The 23,443-nt window shown below is 45.6% G+C and overlaps 1 protein-coding gene across 2 annotated transcripts in view; it reads right to left on the bottom strand.

The window, feature by feature from the left end:
* The window catches only part of RELB (RELB proto-oncogene, NF-kB subunit), a 738,804-nt gene that overhangs the window by 328,742 nt on the left and 386,619 nt on the right, over positions 1-23,443 (bottom strand). The gene's annotated exons all lie outside the window — the stretch shown is intronic.

Below are 23,443 nucleotides of genomic sequence, written 5' to 3'. Positions count from 1 at the left end.
ATGTGTATGCAGATGAATTTATCGACCAGGCAGCCATTGGCTTACAACGATCGATCAATCAGTTAGAGGCTTACATAACAGATAATAATCTGGCGATCAATAACGTGAAAACAAAAGTCTTGGTATTGGAGAAACCACGGCGTAGGGCAAGCCTAAGGCACTTGTGATGGTTGGGTTTGTCTAGGATTGAACAAGTGTCAATGTTTGAATACGTGGGTGTTTGGATCAACACGAGTGCTGTAGAAGCAACTGTGGCTAAACTCTTAATGCTGGAATTCTACAAAATGAAAGTGACTGCAGCCGTGATTTATGGCGCAGACACCTTCTCCATGCGCTCCATCTTTCTTCTCTCCCTATCCTCCTCGCGCTCTAATCCTCCTCATCCATTATCTCTGCCCAGTCTGTGACTTTGCTACTTCTCTTCAGCCCCTCCATTGCCTTGGTCGCCCCTTCTGCCTTCCCATCGGTCTTCCCTTGTAGTTTCAGTAGTATCCGTCCTCCTATTCATTCATTCATTCGTTCGTTCGTTCGTTCGTTCGTTCGTTCGTTCGTTCGTTCATTCATTCATTCGTGGTTGTGCCCCTGAGCCGCTCCTTCGCCCTGCTGGCTGCCTCTTGCTCAATAGCCTGTTGTCCTGCGCCTACTAGCTTTTCTTCCTTAGTCTATGTTGGTGGCTTATAAGTCGGGTTTGAGTACCCATCTGCTGCCCTTAACTCCTGCATTGGATACATCCCTTGTTCATCATCTGTGTCATCGGATGCTGCATTTCGAGGCAGAGGTACGGAGGGGTGAGTCCCTGGGTCCTTCACCTCTTGCTGGCTTAGCATCCACTGACGCTTCACAGTATCCCCCTCACCCACAACTCGAATATGGCCATGCGCTTCGTTAACTTCTTCCCCTTGTACCTTTACCTGACCTCAAGTCGAGTGTTACGATATTCTGCTGTTAAGGGAGAAAGGTACAATGTAATACAATAGTTTTCAGTTTCTACGAGCTTCTCCTGCTCCACAACTTTATCAGGCGTGCTCCGCGCACCGCCCGTCCTTCACACTCGTTGCCTCCTCAGGCACACCCACAATCTTGCGCATGCACCTTCCGCGCACCATCGCTGGTTCACCTCGTCTGCCAATTCCAAGTTCCCAATGCTAGCTCCTCACTGTCTCGTGCTCTCCATGTCCTATGCGCAAACCTATGGGTGACATTACCAGTTCTAGACAAGGTAATACAAAATCAAATTCTGTGCGCACACTGTAGTAGCCGGTTACTCCTAAACCATACAAAAACCCCACAGCTGTCTTCCCGCCTCCTAGCAGAGTATATCAATATTCTCTTGTGATCGAACTGCACTCGCTGCGTCACCTAGCGTGAGAAAACGTCTCACTGCAGGAGACTTAACCAGTCGACTCACCTTCCGCAATCTAGGCCAGCTCCCTTGCTAACCCCTACAGGGATACCGTCATCTATGACCCAAGCTAAAACGCCCAACCCATAGGAATACCTTTATTTACATATCTTCTGTCATACAAGCCCTCGAGTCAATAGTCTAGGCTATTCACCAAAACCTTTTACCTCGAAGACTGAATGTGCCCTAAACAAAAAAGGACTTCTACTTCCGCTCCTCTCCCTACTAACTTTGACAATGCTAGACAATACTTTCACAATACTCTACGATACTCAACAATACTCAATACCCTCCCTCACACCCACAGTTGCCATTAGACTGGGTCAATAGTTATACTCTGCTGTCGCCGATTGGAGGGTTCAAATCTAGTAACTCAAGGGGGAGGGACTAAGGAGCGAAGTTCATGGCTATCCACAGCGAGGCGTTCCAGTTTAACATGGAGGGGAGGGTCAGCAGGCATAAACCAGAACGATGCAAAATGAGCTTGGGCAGCTATTCAGTACCCCTCGAAGTTGGGAGCACCGAGTCCCCCTTTCGACAATGGGGCTTTTAATGTTGCTAGTTTTAGACTGACCACGCCAGAGTGCCAGAGGAAGTCATTGATGGTTCGAACAAGTGTTGTTAAGAATTCTCGGCCATATTGCAACATTTAGGAATCTGTACAATAATTGAGGCAGCATCACCATTTTAAGGATGGCAATCCTACCAGCTAGGGTAATTGGGAGTTTCGTCCAACCCGCACACTTCCGAACAAGGTTGGCTAAATAATTACCAAAGTTTGCATCGTATAGTATAGCAGGGACTCAAGTGATTACTATGCCCAAATAGGTGATCTCTGTCTGCGCCCATGTAAAGCTCTGAAGGTCCGAGGGGGATGTGGTGGCCTCAGTCAGTGGAAAAAGCATGGATATGGTGCAGTTTACTTGGAGGCCCAACAGTTCGCTAAAACGAATAACGTCCTTCAGTATTGGTGAGCGGTTTACCTCAGGTTGGCGGATGTAAACGAGGGCATCGACCGCATACAATGAGATGATCTCAGGTGGACCTGACAATCGTAGGCCACTGTGTGCGTGTTGTTGCCGTATATTGTCGGCCAGTGGCTCGATGGCCAGAGCAAAGATTAATGGCGAGAAGGGACAACCCTATCTCTTTCCTCTTGCTATCGAGAATAGGGTTGAGCACAGGTCATCAGTGCGGACTCGAGCAACTGGGGAGGAGTACAGCAATTTGACCCATGCTCTAAAGTGGGGGCCGAAGTTGCTTTTCTCGAGTTCCTGCCATAGAAACCCCCATGATACGGAGTTGAAGGCTTTTTGCATGTCCAGGGTCTTGCTGTCCTGATTTAGCAGCGAGAACGGTCTACAGGACCCGCACTCTGTGTCCGGCGTGTTTGGTTTGAGGAGTGGGATAATGATCGCCTCCCGTAAGGATCCGGGCAATCTGCCTGTGCTAAACGCCTCATCGAGCAATGCCAACATCGGGGGGGAGGGGGAGTATTTCTGTCCTATAAGCTTTATAAAATTCGCTCGGAGGTCCCCATCTGTCCAAGGGTCCTTATTGGTGGGCAGTAGTTTGATTAATTGTTCTAGCTCCTCTCATGTTATCAGGGCCTCTAGTTGCTCCCTTTCTGCCTCCTCAAGTTTAGGTAGTGCGATCTCGGTTAGTGTTTCCTGTGTGTCCATCTCTTCTCCTTCATTGGTGTCTGCATATAATCTCTTATAATATTCAACAAAACATTAATTTATGTATTCCCTCTTGGGTTTCTCGCATCTGCCCCTCCATTCCTTGCATTTCTCTAATTGTTTGTCTTGGGGCCTCACCGTTATATAACCAGGCTAGTAACCTGCCTGGCTTGTCCCCTTCTGCATGCTGTCTTTCTACATATTTCTTGTAATTTAGTTTGCTTAGCCTATCCCAGTGGTCCCTGCACCTTTATTGTAATCAGTTTATAGTTGTACCTTTCTCTGGGGATCCCGTTCCCTCCCTCATCTTCGTTTCTAACTCTCGTTCTGCTTTATGAGGTTCCCTTGTTATCTTACCTTGCAGCCCTTTAGATTTAGCCAATGCCACTCCTCTCACCACTACTTTAAATGCCTCCCATATTGGCCCTGCCAATTCTACACTACCTGTGTTGTGTTCGAAATACTCCATTATCTCCTTTCTCAAATCATCTCTGAACACTATCTTTTAGGAATTTGGCCCCGAGTCTCAATGTCGGGATTCCGGCTTTGGGTGGTAGAATCTGCCACATTACAATCAGAGGGGCATGGTCTGAGAGGACCATGGCTTTGTATTCCGCCAGTGTCACTTCTTTTGTTAATTCTGTCCCTATAAATACGTAATCTAGCCGAGTATACAGATTATGTGGGGCAGAATAGTGTGAGTATCCTCTTTCCCGTGAGTGTCACAGCCTCCATACATCTACTAGCCTAAAAGCTTTTAATAAGGCCCTCAGGGCCTTCGCTGGCAGGGTCAGATGTGTGAGCTTTGCGCCCGACCTATCCACCATCGGATCCAAGGTACAGTTAAAATCTCCTCCCCACACCACTGCTCCGTCTATATACATACTTATTTTCGTATATAGGGTTCTGAAGTACGCTGTAGTATCTTGGTTAGGGGCATACGCATTTATGATACACACTTCCTTATTTTCTACCAGCCCCTTTATCAATACCATCCTACCCTCTTCATCTATGTTGGACTGTATTAACTTGAACGGAACATTTGGGGCTATCCCGGTCAAGACCCCTCTAGCGTACGCTGAATATGTAGCTCCTAGGGTTGTCCCTTTCCATTTTTTGTCATCACATCCTGCCTTTCCTTGGTCAGATGAGTTTCTTGCAGCATTGCTACATCTACTTTCTGTATCCTCAAATACGTCATTACCCTATTACGTTTATGTAGTTATTAAGCCCCCTCACGTTCCAGGTTACAATTTTCAATTCCCCCATCTGATCTGTTCTCCTCTCCTCCCATTTACGCTCCCGCCTTTTTCATCACGCTCTTTGACTTGTGTCTGTAGGCTTGTCCCTTTTTAACTTCCCCCAACTCCCTCTTCCCCCCCTCCTCTAGTTACTGCAACTCCCCCACCCCCTCCCTCCACCCACCCACCTGTCCCCAACTTTTGCCCAGCTCCATCCCTGGATCTCATGCTACCCCACATCTAGTTCTTTTGTTGGTCCGTTACCAATACTCGGGGCTCCGCAGGAGGATTCCGCCATACCGGTATCCTAAATACTCCGGAGCAGCACCTGTGAGCCCCACTTTCGATCTAACGGTATATTGCACAATTTATGTATGATTAACCCACATGTGCATATTTCACACTATTCTCAGCATAGTTATGTTAAATTCCAAATATGTCATATGGCTACAAATCTTTATCTCCGGAGTTACCCATCAATCTTCGTTCCGTCCGTAGCAACACTGTCCGCAAGTCACAGCTCGGCAGGGACACCCACTTACTCCTCTTGTCTCCTATTCGCCTGGCCATCAGCACCCGCTGGGCAGTTCATGTCCAACCATGTAGTCACCTCCTCCAGGGTGTCAAAAAAACATGCTTTATCCTTATGTAGTACTTTCAGCTTCGCGGGATACAGCAACATGTACTTAAATCCAGACTCCTGCAGCCTTCTTTTCACCGACACGTAGCTCACACTTTGTCTCTGCACCAGGAAGGTACACCGTGATTTTCGCTGATGCTCTGCTTCTAGTCCCTCCTTTGCAGAAGTGCTCCAGGACCTTCTTTTTGTCCTTATAATCAGTATCTTGGCGATGATTGGCCGCAGAGGGGCTCCCGGTGGCAGCTTTCTGGTCTGGGCCCTGTGCACGCTCTCCACAGCAAACCCCTGGGTGAGCACTTCAGCGTCTATTTCTTGCAGCTGCATGTTTTCTATATAGTTTGTGGGGTCCGGATTTTCAACTCCCTCCGGCAGTCCCACAATGCAAACGTTGTTTCTGCGTGTGCGTCCCTCTGCCTTGCCTCCTCCACTCTGTTCTCCAGGTTACGCACTTGTTGATGCAATGTGTAGACTTCTTTGGCATTAGCAGGGCAAGTGGTCGTGTTTGCTTTCACCTCTTATTCCAGCCCTCTTGTACGTTCGGATAGCGCCTTAACATCCTGTCTGAGGAGGTTCACGTCCATGCTCACGGCATCTATCTTGGATTCCAGCGCCATCTTCAATTCTGCGATAGCAGTGCCGATCTTGGATTCCCACGATTACTTCATCTCTGCAATAGACGCCAGGATTTGTTGATCATCACATACTGGCGTTCCCTCTCCTTGTGTGCCTCGCTCTGGAGTCTTTCCGTCAACTGTTGCTTGGGTCGATTTGAAAAATATCTACTGGTGGCTGTTTTGCCTTTGGTTTACTTATTTTAGACGCCATTTCTCCACTTTGCGTGTCGTTTGTTTTAGCCTGCGGTCGCTCGTACAGTCTTCTATGTCTCGCTGTAGAGCCTGGTGGTCTTCACTTCAGTATGTCTTGGAGGCCTGAAGTCGCTCTTTGGGGCCTGGGGGGTTCCGTTTCAGATGTGCCACAGCTATGGTTGTGCACCTGCATTTATACCTTACTCAATTCACTGTTGGGGCTCCATAGTAGCACCCTCCACAGTGCTGTGGTCCATGTTGCTGTGTTTCAGTACAGCTTAGTTCCAGTAAACCAAGCATTGTGGTGCCCTTCCTCTTGTCCAGACCTAGATGATTGGTCTGGTAATCCAGTGTCTGTTGCTTCTTCATGCTTCCGGCTCCATACCATGTGATAGCTGTGTTTGCGCAATGTCTCTACTTGCATCATGGGTCCACCATCTGAGACTGTTTACAGGCGCCTGCGCTGAGCTTGTATTGCACACTTTGCTTCCACCTGGCTATTGGATTAGTCTGCCCGCAACCGTTCCTGGGCGCAAGTGCCATCACGCACTAAAGTTCTGTCATGGCCACTGGACAAGGACCACTAGTGCCATCATCTAAAGGGTCCAAGTGGAGCTCTGCAAACTTTATTTCTGGGGCACATGTTAATTCCTTCCCTGCAGGTTCCCCACGTGCATCCAGGTCGGGCGTGGCCATAGGGAAACATTGGGCTGCACGTGCAGCATCCTCTGGGAGTGGCAAGGGGGGGCCACAAGGCAGAGCCAATGGGCGTGGCTGGGACCAAGCTATTTAAGCCTGCCCCGCCTGCATGCAAGCGCTTCGCGTTAGTCTGCTTAAGCAGCATAACGCTCACCACCGCCTGAATCGCTCTTACCTGATTCCAGCAATACCATTGCTTGAAGCGCATCTACCCTGACTCCAGCAACATCAGCTCCATCGCGCATCTACCCTGAGTCCAGCAATACCATCGCCGGAAGCGCATCTTACCTGACTCCTGCAATCCATTGCCTGCAGCGCATCTTACCTGATTCCAGCAGTCATCACAGTCGAGGCGCATCCTCACCTGTTCCAGGCGTCTAAGCTACGCGGGAGCCATCTCGCCCAGCCTCGCGGATCCATGCATCCAGCAACCACTGGCAGGTCTTTGGATAGCTGCCTCTCATCAGACGTCGCCAAGCCATCCCTGCAGGATAAAAGGACAAACAATTTTAGAAACACAAAGACTTAACGCTAAGGTCACGCGCAACTCATTCTTCGCGCTTGACCTTAGAACCCAACTTACCTTCTACTGGGGACCTCGTAAACTCCTCTGGCCTCCATTTGGACTCGCTCCCAACACCGCGGCTCTGCTGGGCCCTTATAACCTACTGGGGAGAAGGAAAGACATTACAAGGGATACGGACAATAATCATTGTTAAGAAATACTTACCTTCCAAGTGGGCTGCCACGCACATGGACCAGTGAAGAAACTAGGTCCATTAAAGGCGCCCCTGCAGTTGAGAAGCAGGACGGAGAGCTCATCCTCATAAATAAGCAGGTGAGACCATATGGGTAGACGCATGCTCACCTCATTCTGGGAAGGGTTCGAGGGAAATCATAGTCCAACCACAGCATTCTCAATGCCTCTCGTATTCTCGCAGGGGCAGTATCTGCAACCAGCGCAGTACACACTACAGGAGCTGGGGAAGAAGCCTGATCCAGGGTGCCAAGTCTATGGAGGGATGCAACCGTGCCCCAACGCCCCCGCAGAGACCAGGTGAGCGTAACAAGTTTGTCTTCCTGTATCTCTCCGGGGGTGTCCAGCTCACTCAACCGTCCGTTCCATCAGCGTCCGTAGTTTGGGTATTGATCTTGTGCTTCCGCTGTTGTATATATCCTGAGTGCCCATGCACTACAGATACCCACCAGTGTTCGACTCTGTCAGTTTCGTACGGCACAGGGCGCCCGCTTTGCGCTTTCGCTCATAACTATGTTGCCACTTATTAGAGTGTTTTTTATTGGGGACAGGCGGCGCCCACAAGCAGTGGCCAGCTTATTAGTGTAGGAAGGGCCGATACTCCCACATTCATAGTAGGATGGGTACATTCCAGCCCTGCTTTCGCCAACCTTTGAGTCCGTGGGCTTGGTCGTACCTCCGGTCTCAGCCGAACAATGATCCAAGTTTCAATTGCAGTTGCAACACAGCTGACTGCAATGTCGTGCTGCTTCGCGTATCTTCTTGGCAGAACTTGGGCCGAAGCAAGTCTGTTTTGGCTGCCGGGCTCACCCCACCCATGGCAGCAAGCCATCGACAGCCGCCGCAGTTCCGGCGAAGCAAAGTCTAGTTTCCGTACTGTGTGCGGTCTGTTGCAGGGACCCAGACCGCCCCACGCACAAGTGTCACCCGGCGATTCCAATGTTAATAGCAGCATCCTGTGTTGCAGGCCCTCACAGTCAGCCGCAATTAGGACCTCAGAGCGAGCGTCGTATTTCCTTTTATTCGTTTTCTCTGGTTCCACTGCATATTCCTTTGTCCGTGGGCCGCCGCCATTTTGTTGTAGCCTTCGTAATTTCTCGCTATATATTTCTTCCTCGTATAGCGTTCGTTTACAACCTCGGTTTTGTTCCAGAAGTCAAACTCTGCATGCAGTTCACCTTCATGCAGCCGTAGGATTATCAGTTTGTCGTATGCACTGTCATCTTCATGTGTGCACACCAGGATCGGCAGGAGCCACCCAGAAACACAGCTTATCACATGGCTACGTTAGCCACGCCCCGTTGATTGAGAACCCTAACCAGAATAGTAGGTTGATGTATCGTGGGTGTTTTTGAGACATGCTTGAGGTGTGTCTCATGGTATTAGCCAGTTGTCTAGATAAGGAGGATCAGGGTTGAAAGCCTGAGGTAGAAATGTTCGAGGGAGAAAAGACTGACAATTATTTTTCCTAATAACCTTCGGTCTTTGCTCCCCTGAAAATTTCCAACTTGGCCCATGCCCCCACCCACACCCATATCCACACCCCCACTTAGCAGGGTCCTTTCCTTTTTTCTTTTTTTTTGGACCGGCTGAAGGGGAGCACCCCCGCTACCCTCGCTGACAAGATAGGGAGCAAGGATGCGGGGGACACCCCGCAATCCCCAGTAGAAAATGCGTGATTTGGTAGAGTGACAGAGCAACAGACCTCAAAATGTGGCATAGTAAGAAGCAGAGCATCAAAGTGAGAGACTGGGGAAACCAAGTAGCAAAGGGAAGGAGAGATGGGGCAAAAACATTGAGTGGCTGTCAAGCAGGTAGTGCCAGGCAGCAACAGTAGACCCGAGAGGCAGCAAAGTGATTAGAGTGAGGGACTTGATTTATGATGTTACTAGCTGGCATATGTAGTAGTTCTCAACAGTGTTATGGGACCCAAGTATATTTAATATGAAGCTCAGTAATACCCAACTACAAGTTCTTTGTCACTAATGTTTTTGTACAGTTTTAATTGTATGCACAAACTGGATAGTTGTTAGAGTAACTTTTTACTCTATTGCAAAGGAGGAAACTAAGATTTACTGTTGAAATTTGATTTAATCTCCATTTCTAAAAATGTTTAGGTAAAATACTCCTTCCTTATGATGCGGCTGCTGGAGCGGCTGCAGCTTCTCTCTCCTACGACCTTCTTTTGTCTGCCTGCATGAAGACACGGACTCCCTGCAAGGTAAGCCCCACACCACTGGGCTGCTATGAGAGGCGCACAACGGCGCACTGAAACGGATGACAATTGTTGTAATTTTGGCTGCTTAGGCACGTGTTCTATCGTGATGTTACTGACAATTGGGAGCCTTGAAAATGCTCTGTTCTGTGCCTCGTCGTTTTCCACAACTGCCTTTTGTCCATGGAGCCGCCATTCCAAGATGGCCGGTTCCATTGCCTGCACTGGAGTGCTGGGCACGGTGCTACTGGGGGGTCTGGGATTGGCTGATGCCTTTTTTATCTGGCCCAATGGGAAGGCCGGCAGGCTTGGACGGCCCTCCTCACAAGGCCCACTCCTAAGGCCCTGTCTACCACGGTACGCTGCATCGCTGCCCCCCGCCATGGTGTGCGTGTCTCCTCTGCCGCCCGCTATGGTGTGTGTGTCCACTCTGCCCCCCTGCTATGGTGTGTGTATCCCCCTCTGCTCCCCGCTATGGGGTGTGTGTGGCCCTTCTGCCCCACCCTCATTCCCCCGTGACTTGTCTTGTGCCCTCACCTACCTATTTGCCCCCTCATTTGTCTTGCTCCTTTTTCTTCCCTCTACCCTTGCCTCATCAAAAGCCTTGCTGTTGTGAAGTTTGGTTGGTGGATTGTGTACACTTGTGTGCGTACCAGGAAGAGGACCCTAATGAAAACATTAAATGAGTGTGTCTGGAGAAGGCTTGGTTGCAAACGGAATGACAGGTGTTGAAAACTCTGAGTTGGACAAACTCCTATTTAGAAATCGGACTATGGGTCTTAAGTGTGTCGTGTTCCTTTGCAGCTGTCTCCATAGCCTGATCCACAGCCTTGCCAAACAAGACAGATTCTTCAATGGGCTTGTTAATTAAGGTAGCCTGAGTCCCTGGTTTGTCTCCAGAGTTGCACAGCCAAGAGTGCCTCTTTATTAAAGTTCCCTGTGCAAGGACTCTGCCTGCTGTATATTACTAAAAACCTTGAGGACCCCTGTTGGTGTATTTTTGTAAGAGGATCCCAGGTGATCCGCTTGCAAGGAACTTGGCTTTTGGAATCAGTGGCTTTCCAGGGATACCAAGTCTTTCAGATCCCTGCAATCAAGTGCCCCAAGGGGAGGTTTACTCATTTTACTGGAATCAACATTAAATTGGAAAGTTGTTAACATCGTGACAGGCATAGATCTCCAGAATCTTTGTGCCCCTATTGGGAATGAAGATTGGATCCGGTTATTTAACTTCTATAAAAAGCCACTAGGTCGTGCAGGATTAGTGGTAGTGGAAAGATCCAAATGATGAATTTGGGGCTAGAATCTAAATCTTCGAAGCCTTGTGTCATAATGGCTGGAGCCCTAAATCTGCAACTGGGACCCATAAGGTAATTGGATGGATTATCGGATGACCAAGATGCTGTTTGGGATATCCCTACTCTGAAAGCAGAGTACCCAAAGAGGACTCATCAGCACACTAGGGATAAACCCTGTATAGTCCATAATCTGGAAATGAGGGCCTTTAATGGTCGCCTTCCTGATGATCAACCCGCAAAAACAATTTTTAAGGGTCATAATGGCACTAGCTTAGTCGACTAAATAAAGATTACTGCAAAGGATTGGCAGAGTGAAGAAATGTATGATCCTTGAAAGGGCTGAAAGTGATCAAAACCCTGTGTGCTGCTGTTCAGATTAACAAGCCTATGGTTCCCACAATACAGGCTGCAAATGGGGTTGCAGGTATTACTCTGGTAGGTTACTCACAAAAGTCGGTAAGGTGGTCCAGGGTTATTGACAGAATTTATACTAAACTATTAACCAAACGTATTAGACTGAGGACCTGATCCCCTTTGTAACCTCCACCTCATCAGAAGTCAAGAAGCATGCCATTGTTAAGTCTAATAGGTATGATAAAGACTGCAGGGCTGCAAAACGCCAGATAGTGGAGTGTTTAAACATGTGTCGGGCAGTAGATAAATCCCAACTTCGGCTGTTTAGATTTGATTGTAAGGTCCTGCTGGCAAATAATATATATTTTAAATTGCATCCTTGAAATGGGAGTCCCTAATGCAGGCATATAAAAGTTGCGATAAATTCATTGCTGGGGACGAGGTCCTTGGGGATATAAAGCGTCACTGCTGTAATATGGGAGATTGACAAGGGGGGTCCTGGGAGTCTCTCTGCCAGACATTAGTCCTGGTTACGAGAGACTTACCCAGAGTCTTTAGCTCACTATCTTTCACAGAAAAGAAATATCCCAAACATATCAGTCTTTGTCCTGCCCTGGGGCAGTCCAGCACCGAAATACTAGGCAATTCTCCTCTGAACAAGAGTACCAACAGCATCCCCAGACACGTGTTTCGGTCTGGTTGGACCTCATCAGTAGGGAGGAGCTGTGCCTCTCTAAGAATGGCTAAGAATTTACTCCAGCACGCTTTCTAGTGGTAGTGACTACAGTTTCCGGAGTTTGTATCTGAAAATGCTCTGCTGCCCTTTTCAGTAAATTATTAAAGAGGAGCTGATGGGAGATGATTCTCTGGGCTGCTCTAGAGGGTTGCTGCCATCGTAAATAACATCTGTGTCATCCAGAGTATTATGAGTGGGAGTTGCTGGCCAAGTCCCCTGATCAGAGCCCACTTGCCAAATATTTTGAGCATCATCATCTTTATCTGGGAAAAAGTATAGATCATCAAGATCGTCTTAGACGTCTGGAAAAACATTTGAGGTGTCTTCAGAGACATGTTGGGGAGAGAAGTCTTGGACTCTTGGTAGGTGGCTCATCCTCATCTATGAAAAGTGATTTCTGTTTAATTGGATACTTTTCCATAAAAGGACACAAATTCAGATACCCTATCCATAGTCTTCTCAAACTTTTCCTTTGTCCAAGTACCTGTTCTAGGGACTTCAGGAAGAGGAAATACAGCTTCTTCTGGATCTACAGATCGTTTACCATGGAGGGACTTGGATAAAGTATCAGTAGCAACAGTATATGTAGAGGAGGTTACTGATGTAGTGACAGGGGACCTAGATGGCTGTGTAGGTGCCTGTGGTGTTGGTTTGACGTGTTTTCCCCCATGTTTGTGTTTGGACATATGTTTTCGACTGCTGTTTCGACACATTTCAATCAGCAGTCGATGGGAGTTTATGGGCGGCAACTGATTTCTCTTTTGGTTGAGAGCCATGTAGCAAGCGCAGATGCAAATGCTCAGCAGGCTTTGAATGTGAGGGTTCAGTCGCTTTCAACAACACTTGCGACGAAGGTTCAGTTGCCATTGAAGCTTTTTTTGCAACGATCCAGTCAAAGGTTGGCTTGGGGTTGTGTTTGTGAGTGAATGTGTGTGTGTTAGGGAGAATTCTCTCTTTAGGCTGAATTTCCTAACCTAGTGAGTCCCCCAGCAGCTTTGCTGGATTTCTGGAGTTTGTTTTTTTCTCCTGCCAAGAGTGAGAATCTTTCTCCCACTCTTGGACATGATTTATGGTGTTCCTTTGACTGTTAAGGTGTTTTATGGGCTATGGGGTCCTTTACTCCATAGGGTCTCATGTGTTTTTACTATGTGTGTTACACAGCACCTCAGTGCAGTGACAAAGGGGTGTCATAGTGACACCCCACCATAGACTCCATACCCTGGGACTGACTACTGTCTCCCAGGGCATGTAAAGTCACCATTGGCTTTACTAGTCCCAAATTATTAACAGAAACCGGTACAAACCATCATATTGTGGACGTACTGGTCAGGGCAATTAGATTGCCCTGGGGTCTGTTAGTCGAGGGGGCACGTCTCCGTCCCCCCTGATCGAGTTTTGGCTTGTGGCAGTGGATACAACTTTTTATATTCGACCGCGAATATATCCCTATGGGATTTTCCCATTGTTCGAGGCTACCATCTTTAATTATTTAATTCTCATAGCCTCGAACATACCGCCGGTTTATTTATTTAATATTAACTCGCCGGTTGGTATTTTTTGCCAGGACTCGATTCTAAAATGGCATTTGTGTTCTCTTCTGTGACTCCAGCCCAAGTCGAGCCCTTTGTTCCACTTTTTGGCGGGCTTCTCCACAGAAGCCTCCAAAAGTGGTGCTACTCTGTCTGGGTACCACAGGGGGTATGGGAGGGGGTTTAGGCACCCTGGACTGAGTTACCTTGGTAACTCAAGTCGCACTCTTGTGTGATTGGCCCAAGTGGCGAGCCGGCCGGCTCACCACTTAGCATGTTTGATTGACAGCTAGGCTGAGTGAATGGGGGTGTGTTGCATAAAAGCAGGGCTTTGGGGACTGGAACTTCAGAAGTCGCCACAGGACCTGAGAATCCGACGAGGGAGAAGCTGAGCCGACCTACCACGACGACACCACCGGTGGAGCCCTGCGGAACCGACTCACCACTTCCCCGACGACAGAGAAGATCTCCCGGCTGGAGAGGCTTTTCCCCTGACTGGTGGGCACAACCAGTTTACCTTCTTTTCCTCGCATCCCAGGACGTCTTGTGGTCGAATTGACCGTGCCAAGCACCCCGGCAACCGGATAGCCACTTACCACTGGACCGCGAATAAAAGGACCGCTCCTTTTACCTGAGAACTCCGTGGCTGGTTTCTTCCCTGGCAGTGCAACAGACTCCTGTCTTCCTCCCCGACGAGATCCTCTCTTCCCCCGGACGAAGTACCGACTTGCATCCGCTGCCAGGAAGAACTGCCCACGCTGGAGTATTCTCACCACTTTAAGGTACCGTGTCCGCCAGGCCTCCCTTTCTAAAGACTACTACAAGGTAATAATAATCCCTTAACCTTCAGGACTGGGCTGGCCGCCTTGACCATCTAACTGGTCCCTTTCTTTGGTCCAACTCTTTCTGAACCTTTTCAAGACTTTTTGTGCACTTCAACCGTGTGACCTTGGACACATTTCGTTCTGATCCTCTTAAAGTGGATCCGGCCTTCTGAACTCTAACTTCACTGTTCTACCTTGCCTTCCTCTTTTGTTGTGTTCTTGTGAAAGTGTTGGGATCTGTTTCAATTTATACCCTGCTTTTCTCTCCCTTTTTAAAATGAAGTATTAGAGTGCCATCTGCGTTAAGTGCTCACCGCTGTCTGAAAATAAGTGGGGCTTTACTTAAGAATTGTCTAATATTCTTTTAAGAGAGTGTATATCTTTTAGTGACTGTGTTTTTGAACTGCTTAACATTAGTGCCTGTGTGTTTTAATAGATGTGGTTTTAAATAAATAATTATATCTCTTTTACACCAAGCTATGGTCAGTGTTTACTTGTTCTACTGTGTTCTTTTGACCTATTGTGAATACTCTGTATACTGCCTAACTCTTCTTGAGGGACGTCTGACTGCTCAGCCACAGCTACCAAGTGAATCTGCGTGGTACAGACTGCTACCAAGTGGCTTTACTGCCAAACACCTGTAGTCTTAAATCTTTTGCAGTGGTCCCAGAGGGAACTGCACAGGTCTCTGCCTAACAGTGTGCCGTTTTTGACAGCAGACTTCCCCGTAGCAAAGCTTTCGGGGGCGCCTAATCGAGCTGGGGACAGGCACGCATGAGTCTACCAATTTCTCCATGCCATCGAGAAGGAGGCGTTCGTCAAAGCTTCAGATGGTAGTTGCCGGACGTAGGAAGATCGATCGTTGAGACGACTGTCAAAAGATAACAATATTAATATGAATTATTCTTAAATTGCTATCTCAGTAGCAAGGCTATGAGCTGTGCATATGCGAGCGACCATGATGGCGGAAAAAAACAATCTGAGGGACTTCAACGAGTGAAGGCACATGGGTACAATACACATCACACAGGTATAGTATGACCAGCATGCCGAGTCGACGTCCCTTTTCGAAACTCGAAACAAGAATGCAATACTATGCACCTACCACTAGATTTTGGCCTACGGACAGAATGTGCATGTGATTCTCATCAGAACCAGAAGCCTCAGAATACATATTATATGATTGTGAACATGTCTTAAATATATTTTGCACAAACAGGAACAGACTAAGCAGTGTACCTTTTTACTTTATTTCTACTATTAAAGTACTACAAAGAAAAGCTTCACAAGTAGTGATATGATGCCTGTGTAGCGGTTTACTATTTTAAACAATGTACTCATTGTTATGAAATACTCTAAAATGCCAATATCACATATGTAGAAACGTATGCTGTCACCAGTGATGCCATCAGTGAGATCACCAATTTCCTTAGTGATGTCACAAATGATCTCATTGTGTTCATAGGCTGTGCTGTATTTCAGGGGTTTTGTTGCGTTAAGTTCTCACCTTAACGTCTCTGCAACTAAAGTTTTTTTCCCTGATATAGAGGTATACACATACCTGCAGACATTGTGGCTTCATAAATCACTATCACAACTCACGTTTTCCACCCACAGAGATAGAGGTGGTCACGACATCGACCTGAATCTCTTATTTTTCCGAGGTCCCTCACTTGCATTGGACTTGATATGACCGACGTCACACTAACCCCACCAACCTCTCTGAGGAACTTGAACCCAGCCCTATCCGTTCCCTAAAAGCCCCAGCCCCACAGGCTTCTCAGAGGCCTGTGAATGGCGTTGTCCCATGTCAGACTCTGCTTTTCCCTCATGGGGTATAGAGGAACATAATCCCAATATGGTATTTGTCCCCAGCTTTATCAACAGCCTAACACACAACTGGTTGTGCCACCTCAATACTTTCCTTCAAGAGGATGACCATGTCATCACTGATCTTGCAAAGAGACCAGTCTGACATATATTAGCACTCAATCGAAGTTTTTTCCCCCCTCGCCCAGCATAGTCCAGTGTGCCACTGAAATCATGAAGAACGAAATGCATGGGGTTCACCATCTGAAGTGCATACCTCTGAAAAACTGCAAATCAGGTACGCCAACAAGCAGATAAGAAATTCCAGAATGGGCTAGTTAAGATGTAATGTTTTGCAAATGCTTCATTCCATCTCTGTCTGAAAAGGTGATCCTGTAAGCTCACAAACGGCTGGTTAGTCTATTTAAAGTATCAAAGTGTTTTCTTTCGGTTCTGCACTTTTTATATTATAATAACCAAGCTACAACCATAGTCACTGGTTATTTGAATGTTCACTTCGAGCATATATGAATGCACAGAAATGACTAACGATGAAGATGTAGGGTGAAATATACCAGATATTCAGATTGGTCCACCTTATCGTCATCGCCCTGAAAACCTTAACTGATCAATGTTCTTTATTGAATTAGGTTTGAAAGCTGCAAACGGGAGGCTATGTGGAGATCACCATGCTATGCCAACTTTTAGGAGGTCAGACAAGATCCCACTTGGATTAAATACTGAGTGTTGGTACAGGCTGAAATGTTTTGAAGTCATCATAATACCAGAAAGCGATCACAATCCTGTACATTTATGTATATATCAAATGATGATCAGAGCCTAATGAGCCACCATAGTTACAAACAGTCTAAAAGTAAACCCTCCAAGAACAGAATAAAATAGCAAGATCTAAATCAGAATATTGGTACTCCTAAAACGTACTCCTAGTCAATTCCGGTTTTTCAATTCAATTCCACAAATTTACTTTATTTTCTTAGTTGACCATAGCTGTAGAATTTTTTTGATTTTGTGCTGGAACCATGTTCCTTCACTTAATTTCGAAGGTTTCTGTAACCAAGTAAAAAGTGACTCAATTATATATTAGAAACCAGGTCAATTCTGTGAAAACATGTTATTTGCATAGGGCCTGGTGTCAGACAACCCAGTACCTGGTACATTCTATATGCACCCCAAGATGCGCAAAGAAAACCACCCTGGATGCTTAATCATCTCTGGATCAGACATGCTAACTGAGAAAATGTCTGGATGGGTTATGGACGCTGTCTGTAAGAGAGAACCCTCCCACCTCCAAGCTATATCAGGACACCACTGACCTACTAAACGAACTGAATGCCATTGGCCCCCTCCCAAGGGTTACATTACTATCTACCATGGAAGTAGAGTCACTCTACACTAACACGCCCTACATGGATGGCACAGAGGTGTACAAGAATCCTCACGGAAAGCACAACCAGCTTGTAAACCCTATAACCAAATGCCAATATTATTCCTCTTAACCCACAACTATTTCACATTTGGTGCTGATTTTCATCTCCAAAGGAGGAGGATGCCCACAAAAACTTGGATGGCGCCACAGTATGCCAGTCTATTCATGGCACAACTAAAACATGATTTCCTTGCCACCTGTGGCTGCAGACCACTGAGGTATCTGCGACACATTGATTCTATCCACCTTATTTGGACTGATGAGGAACAGGATCTTACAAGCCTCCACAGAAGATTCAATGAATTCCATGCAACCATCAACCTCAAACACTCCTGCTCTCCTGAAAAAGTAAATTTTCTTGACACCATCATAACAATAAATGATGGATTGCTACAGACCACAGTATATCGCAAACCAACAGACCAGCGCAACTATCGCAAGAATGAATGCTTCCACCCAGTGCACACAAAACATGCCACAATATTCAGCCAGGCAATAAGGTACAACCGAATATTCTCAGACACATGGGAAAAAAACATACAAGCTCAAAGATCTGACTTCCTAAACCATAAATACAACTGCAGAATTGTCGACAGCAAGATCCAATGGGTAACAAGGAAGACACAGCAAAAGAGACACAAAATCGAGTACCACTTGTTGTCACATACAATCCAGAGGTGGAATCCTTCCGCAAGATTTCTCAAAAACTGCAACCCATTCTGAAAAAAAGATGCACTGAGGTTTTCCCTGAAATTGCTTTCAGACAGCCAGCCAATCTCAAAGAAACGATAAGAAGCAAGTTACATCCATATTGCACAAAGAAATGGAACAAAGCCATGCAATAACAAAAGATAACCGACCTGTCCGCATATGTACAGTTCAAATACAATCAAGATACCAGACACAGGGTAGAATTACAAAATTAGTTATTTATCCGATTATGTGTATTAAATGCCCCCGGGGGAGGGAGTACTATGTTGGGGGGAAACTGGCCAGCAACTACATAAGCGGATGAATCTATACACACAAAACATTACACAATGAAGTAAGGACACGTCCCCACAAGTTGCACTTTTTGGAACCAAATCCCACCTTTGGTAACTTTAAAACTGCAGTGCTGAAAGGTAACTTTAGGACAGAAAATACACGAAAAACATTAATACAAATGCATTCAGATTTTCAATACACTTGAAAACGGTTTGAACAGATATCACTGCTTCGTGGGTCACTATCCAAAATAAAACATTCCCATTCTTTGCACCCACAAAGAACAGTAGCTGAAAACACACAGGCCTGTTTTTTCCTAGAACATTTCCTATTTCTCCTTACGTACACTTGACTGACATCTCCCAGACCCATCTGCTTCCCTCCAATGTTGTTGCTAGACTCACTCTTGCCCAAGCCCTCCCTTTGAAAGTCCTGCTCCCACAAGCTGCTCAGAGGCTGGCGAGTGATCCTATCCCATGCCAGACAGATTTTCTTCCCCACCCAGATGTAGAGAAGCACACTCAATAAGGCATTATCCTTTTCACATGAGCCTCCACAAACCAGAGGGACAAACATGATGAATGGTTCCGCTTTCTTATTGGCCTTCTAGAAGCGAAGCCTGAATAATTTTCTGAAGACAATTGGACAACAAGTGACTGCCTGCATTTTCTATCCGAAGGCTAAACATAGGTGGGCAACCAGCTTAGTGGAGATGGACACGCAACACACTATGCCTAAAAGATACCTGCTTTCAGTATGTTTGCACATGCCATGACAGACACTACCAAATTCCTTAATGCCTCCAAGTGCAGCCAAGCAGTGGTTCCTTCTCTTGCCCGCTTGCTTGTCATTTTCAGTGTCCGGCTTAAATCTATGTGGCTGGAATGCGTGATGGGAACATCTGAAGTGTAAGACTCTGTCTGCTTCGGATTCGTTTCCTTCACAAACAGGTGCGATATTTCAGAGGTAAATCCTCAAGCTCAGCTGTCCTGCTATTCAAAAAGCCTAATTCTTCCTTTGCCTGATGAAGTAATCTGAATATTATGAAAGCATGCAAATAAATTAATTTGTTAGCCTAACAAAAATATAATCTTTTGTTCTTTTTAGCAACACTGATATTATGTATCCAGTAGCCTCTCCCTGGAAGTTCACCTCCAGGTCAGGAGCACAAGAAATGTATTCTGGATACGCAAATTATCTAAAAAGCATACTTTGAGCACCAGAACATTATCGTTGTCTAATAGGGCACTGATATTTTGTACATAGCTTTAGCAATCCAAGAGAGACCATTCGCAAGGAAGCAAGCATTGTATAGGTTTCACCCTCATTGTGGATCATTAGTGCTGTAAAGTCAGACATCCTGGTGGTTGGAGCATAGGGGTATGCTTACTTAAACACAATCAATGTTGTGGGATTATAAAAGCCGGAAGAAACATAAGTAAAATGTGGAAGAAAACGCCATTACAATAGCGATCCCTGGAAATTCTCCTCCAATTTTAGAGCCAGAGCAATGCATGGAGAGTATGCATTCTGGAGCAAAACAAGCCTTTGATCTAATTTGCATTCCCACAATGCATGCTAGAGCCAGAGAGGATACATAACGTGTAAATGTCCATGGTGCAATGCCATTAAGCGGTTCTGATGAAACGCTGCAAAGCTGAGTGATCTATTACTTAATTGCCAATCACAAGAGCTAGGTATTTACTTTTTATGGTGCATAACTTAATTTTAGTTTAGTCTGGGATGTTTTCCAAACTGTGCATTAATTATTGAAAGCGAAATATTAAATATTGTATCAGATTTGGTTGGTTTTACTAAAAGAAAACACACAGATACTGGTCTTACGTTATTTAGGAAGTGGAGTTTTTCTGGTGTGCATTTTAGTTTTAAAAATGCAGATTCTAAAATCTACATCAGTGCCAGGTTTCCACAGCTGCTGTCTGCAGTGTACAACTGACAACGGAAAGGCCAGAACATTGATACTTAAGTTGTTTAAATTTGCTGTGAAGGCAGATTTTGGATTTTTTTTAAAAAAAAGAGTAGAGGTGATTACATTTGTCCAGCCCACAATGTGCACGATAACTAATCACAATCTATGCTTCCGATTATTTCAAATTAGCTACTCTGAAGTGAATTCAAATAAGATAGCCGGTCGGCTATAGCCACGACAGGCTGTAACCGAATGCATGTGTGAATTCTTATCATGGAACACTGGAGGTTTCACACACTTGTTCAATAATTTTGCTGAGCACTTGGAAAAAGTCTTTATTATTTGTCTCCAAGAGACATGGTTATGTGAGCTACCGTCAAGAGATGGTTTTGTCACCCTACTAAAGCCAGCTATTAAAAACTCTAAGGGGCGACCGTCTTCTGGTCTCTTGATGTTAATCAAAATCAATTCCTGGTGGCAGCTTGCGGAGTCATTCAGCCCCAATCCTTTTGTCCAAGGAGCACTGCTTCAAACTGTTGATGATGACATCTCAACAAGGAAACACTTGCTTATTTTAAATGGTTATTGGAACCCTGAGAAAATCAGCATCAGGATGTTTGTAATCACAAGAACATCATATATCGACAGGGCTACCTCAGCATACAGGAATCTATCAATAATATGCTGCGGAGACCTAAATTGTACGTGGTTTAAAATGGACCTTGCCTCACAGCTCTTTATACCTTTGCCAGGCGATGAGGTAACTGTAAGGGGGCAGCAGTGGAGTCTTGCACTCCATAACCACAACTGCAAAATGGTGAATGGAAACAACCTCCACATGCAACTTGGTCAAACTTAAAAGCACGGTCAATAATTGACTATTTATGGGTCTCCCGAAATGTATTTGAAAAAGACTTGTCGCTTGTAGTAAGTGAAATGTCAAACGGCGACCATGATCTTCGTCGTTTATCTTGTATGGTAGAATGGAAAGTAGGTAGCCCAAAATACGAAATTCCACTATCAGTCAATGCAGGTGGTAATCGTTTGAGGATCAGCGGTCCCCAGATTCAATCTTTGAGCCAGCGTTTCTTCCTTCAGGATGCAGTCCTGTCGGTCGACTATGCTCCACTACTCTCTGACTTTATTACTATTAAAGCCTCTGATCGAGTGATAGAAATAAGGCATAAACATCTCTCTTCTATGAAATTATTACAAGTAAAGCAAGAGATGGGACATGACATCAGAGCCCCGAAAAAATCTAAAAACGCCAATATTGGCGCAACAGATATCAAAATGGCAATTCGATCACGGCGGCAGGCTTATAGAAACTGGTTAAGATCTCAAAGAATAATAATTGAACAGGACAAAGCTGAGACCATAATGAAGGAACCGATTTCAAAGAATTCCCGTGAAATCTGGGCAATCTTGAATACGGGAAATTCAGGTCATTCTTCTATACTGTCCATTGAAATTGAAGCTGCTAAATGGGAAGCCCACTTTGTGAACATCTTTAGCAATTCTTCAATGGAAACCCCGACAGATACCAAACATGAATTGACAACATGGGACTTGCAAATTTCTTTGGAAGACATCGAGCTGGAAATATGAGGCCTGAAAAGATTTCATGCTGCTGGGCCCGACTTGATAACAAACATGATGCTGAAGAAGGACGACGGGCAATGGGCAGTTCTCATCGCATCATTGTTCTCACAACTGTCTTCTGCAATGACGATTCCTGAGTCTTGGCGTGAAGCTATCATCATGCCAATCTATAAGAAGGGCAATCGGGCTGATCCTAACAACTATCGCCCGATTGCCCTACTAGATACGATAGGTAAAATCTTTGCCTCCTTCCTACGACAAAAATTGGTTGCATGGTCTAGGTGTGAACAGATCCTTGATACTCGACAAACGGGTGTTACCAAAGGCGTTGGTGTGGAAGTTAATCTTCTGATTCTAAACATACTAAAACTTGAAACTTTAAAGGCAAAAAAGAAAATGTATCTGGCATTCATATATTTAAGAGGAGCGTTCGACAGTGTCAACCGCGGAAAATTATGGTAGAAACTGGCAAATTGGAACTGCCCTCGTAATTTGATCGAACCGATAATAGCCCTACACTCGGAAACTGTTGTCCGTATAAGACTAAATACTCAGGGCAACCTATCGAAGAAGATACCAACATGTAAGGGCGTGAAACAGGGCTGTTCTTTGGCAGCTGAACTTTTCAAACTGTTTATCTCTGATTTACCAGAACATCGCAAATACGTCCGTTGTTTTACACCAAATTTAAACACAGAAATCGGATGCATAATTTATGCAGACGATCTTGTCCTATTGGACCTAACTCAGATTGGCTTACAACGTCAGTTAAGAAATCTACAGGAATATCTTAACGTTAATGACTTAGAATTAAACATAGAAAAGACCACGATAATGACCATTGGTGCCGGTGAATCCAAAAAACAGAAAGCTTTCAAGTGGAGAATCGAGGGGAAATCTTTAAGTGCAGTTAACTCAATTAGATATCTTGGCATAATGTTTAACAGGTCACTACATGAACATCAATGGAAATCGGATCTTGTGAATCGGATGATTCAATTCAGTATCCAAGGTCAATTGATAAACAGACTACGGGAAGTTTACTCTTGTTCCCATTCTTACCTTCTATGTGCAAAAAATTGTTCCTGCAATTACCTTTGGGTCAGAATCGGGTTGGAACATCGATACCCAGTTCTGGCAGAAGCTTGACGGTATCTTCTAGCGTCGAATGTTGAGGCTTCCTTCTTAAATCTTGATGATCTCAGTACGATACGAACTATCATTGAACTCTCTGCATGCCTGTGTTATGTGGAAATCTATTTCGGCAATGCAGAAGATGTTCCTGAATCTTTTGGCACCAGCGTTTCAGATCTTTGTTGCAAGATCAGGTCCTGGAAAGTCAATCTTGTTAGAAGAATGGCGGCAGATGCTTGATACAATCCTATCATGTGCTGATTCGAACCTGAGTGACCTGATATCGCAACCTCAATATGTAAAAAGGAAGTTTGAATCCTGGTGCTGGTCCTGGTGACATCTTGTTAAAAG

This window comes from Ambystoma mexicanum, chromosome 2p (genome assembly GCF_040938575.1).
Source record: "Ambystoma mexicanum isolate Mex_15411 chromosome 2p, UKY_AmexF1_1, whole genome shotgun sequence".
NCBI lineage: Eukaryota > Metazoa > Chordata > Amphibia > Caudata > Ambystomatidae > Ambystoma > Ambystoma mexicanum.
This window is presented reverse-complemented; position numbering and strand designations above follow the sequence as displayed.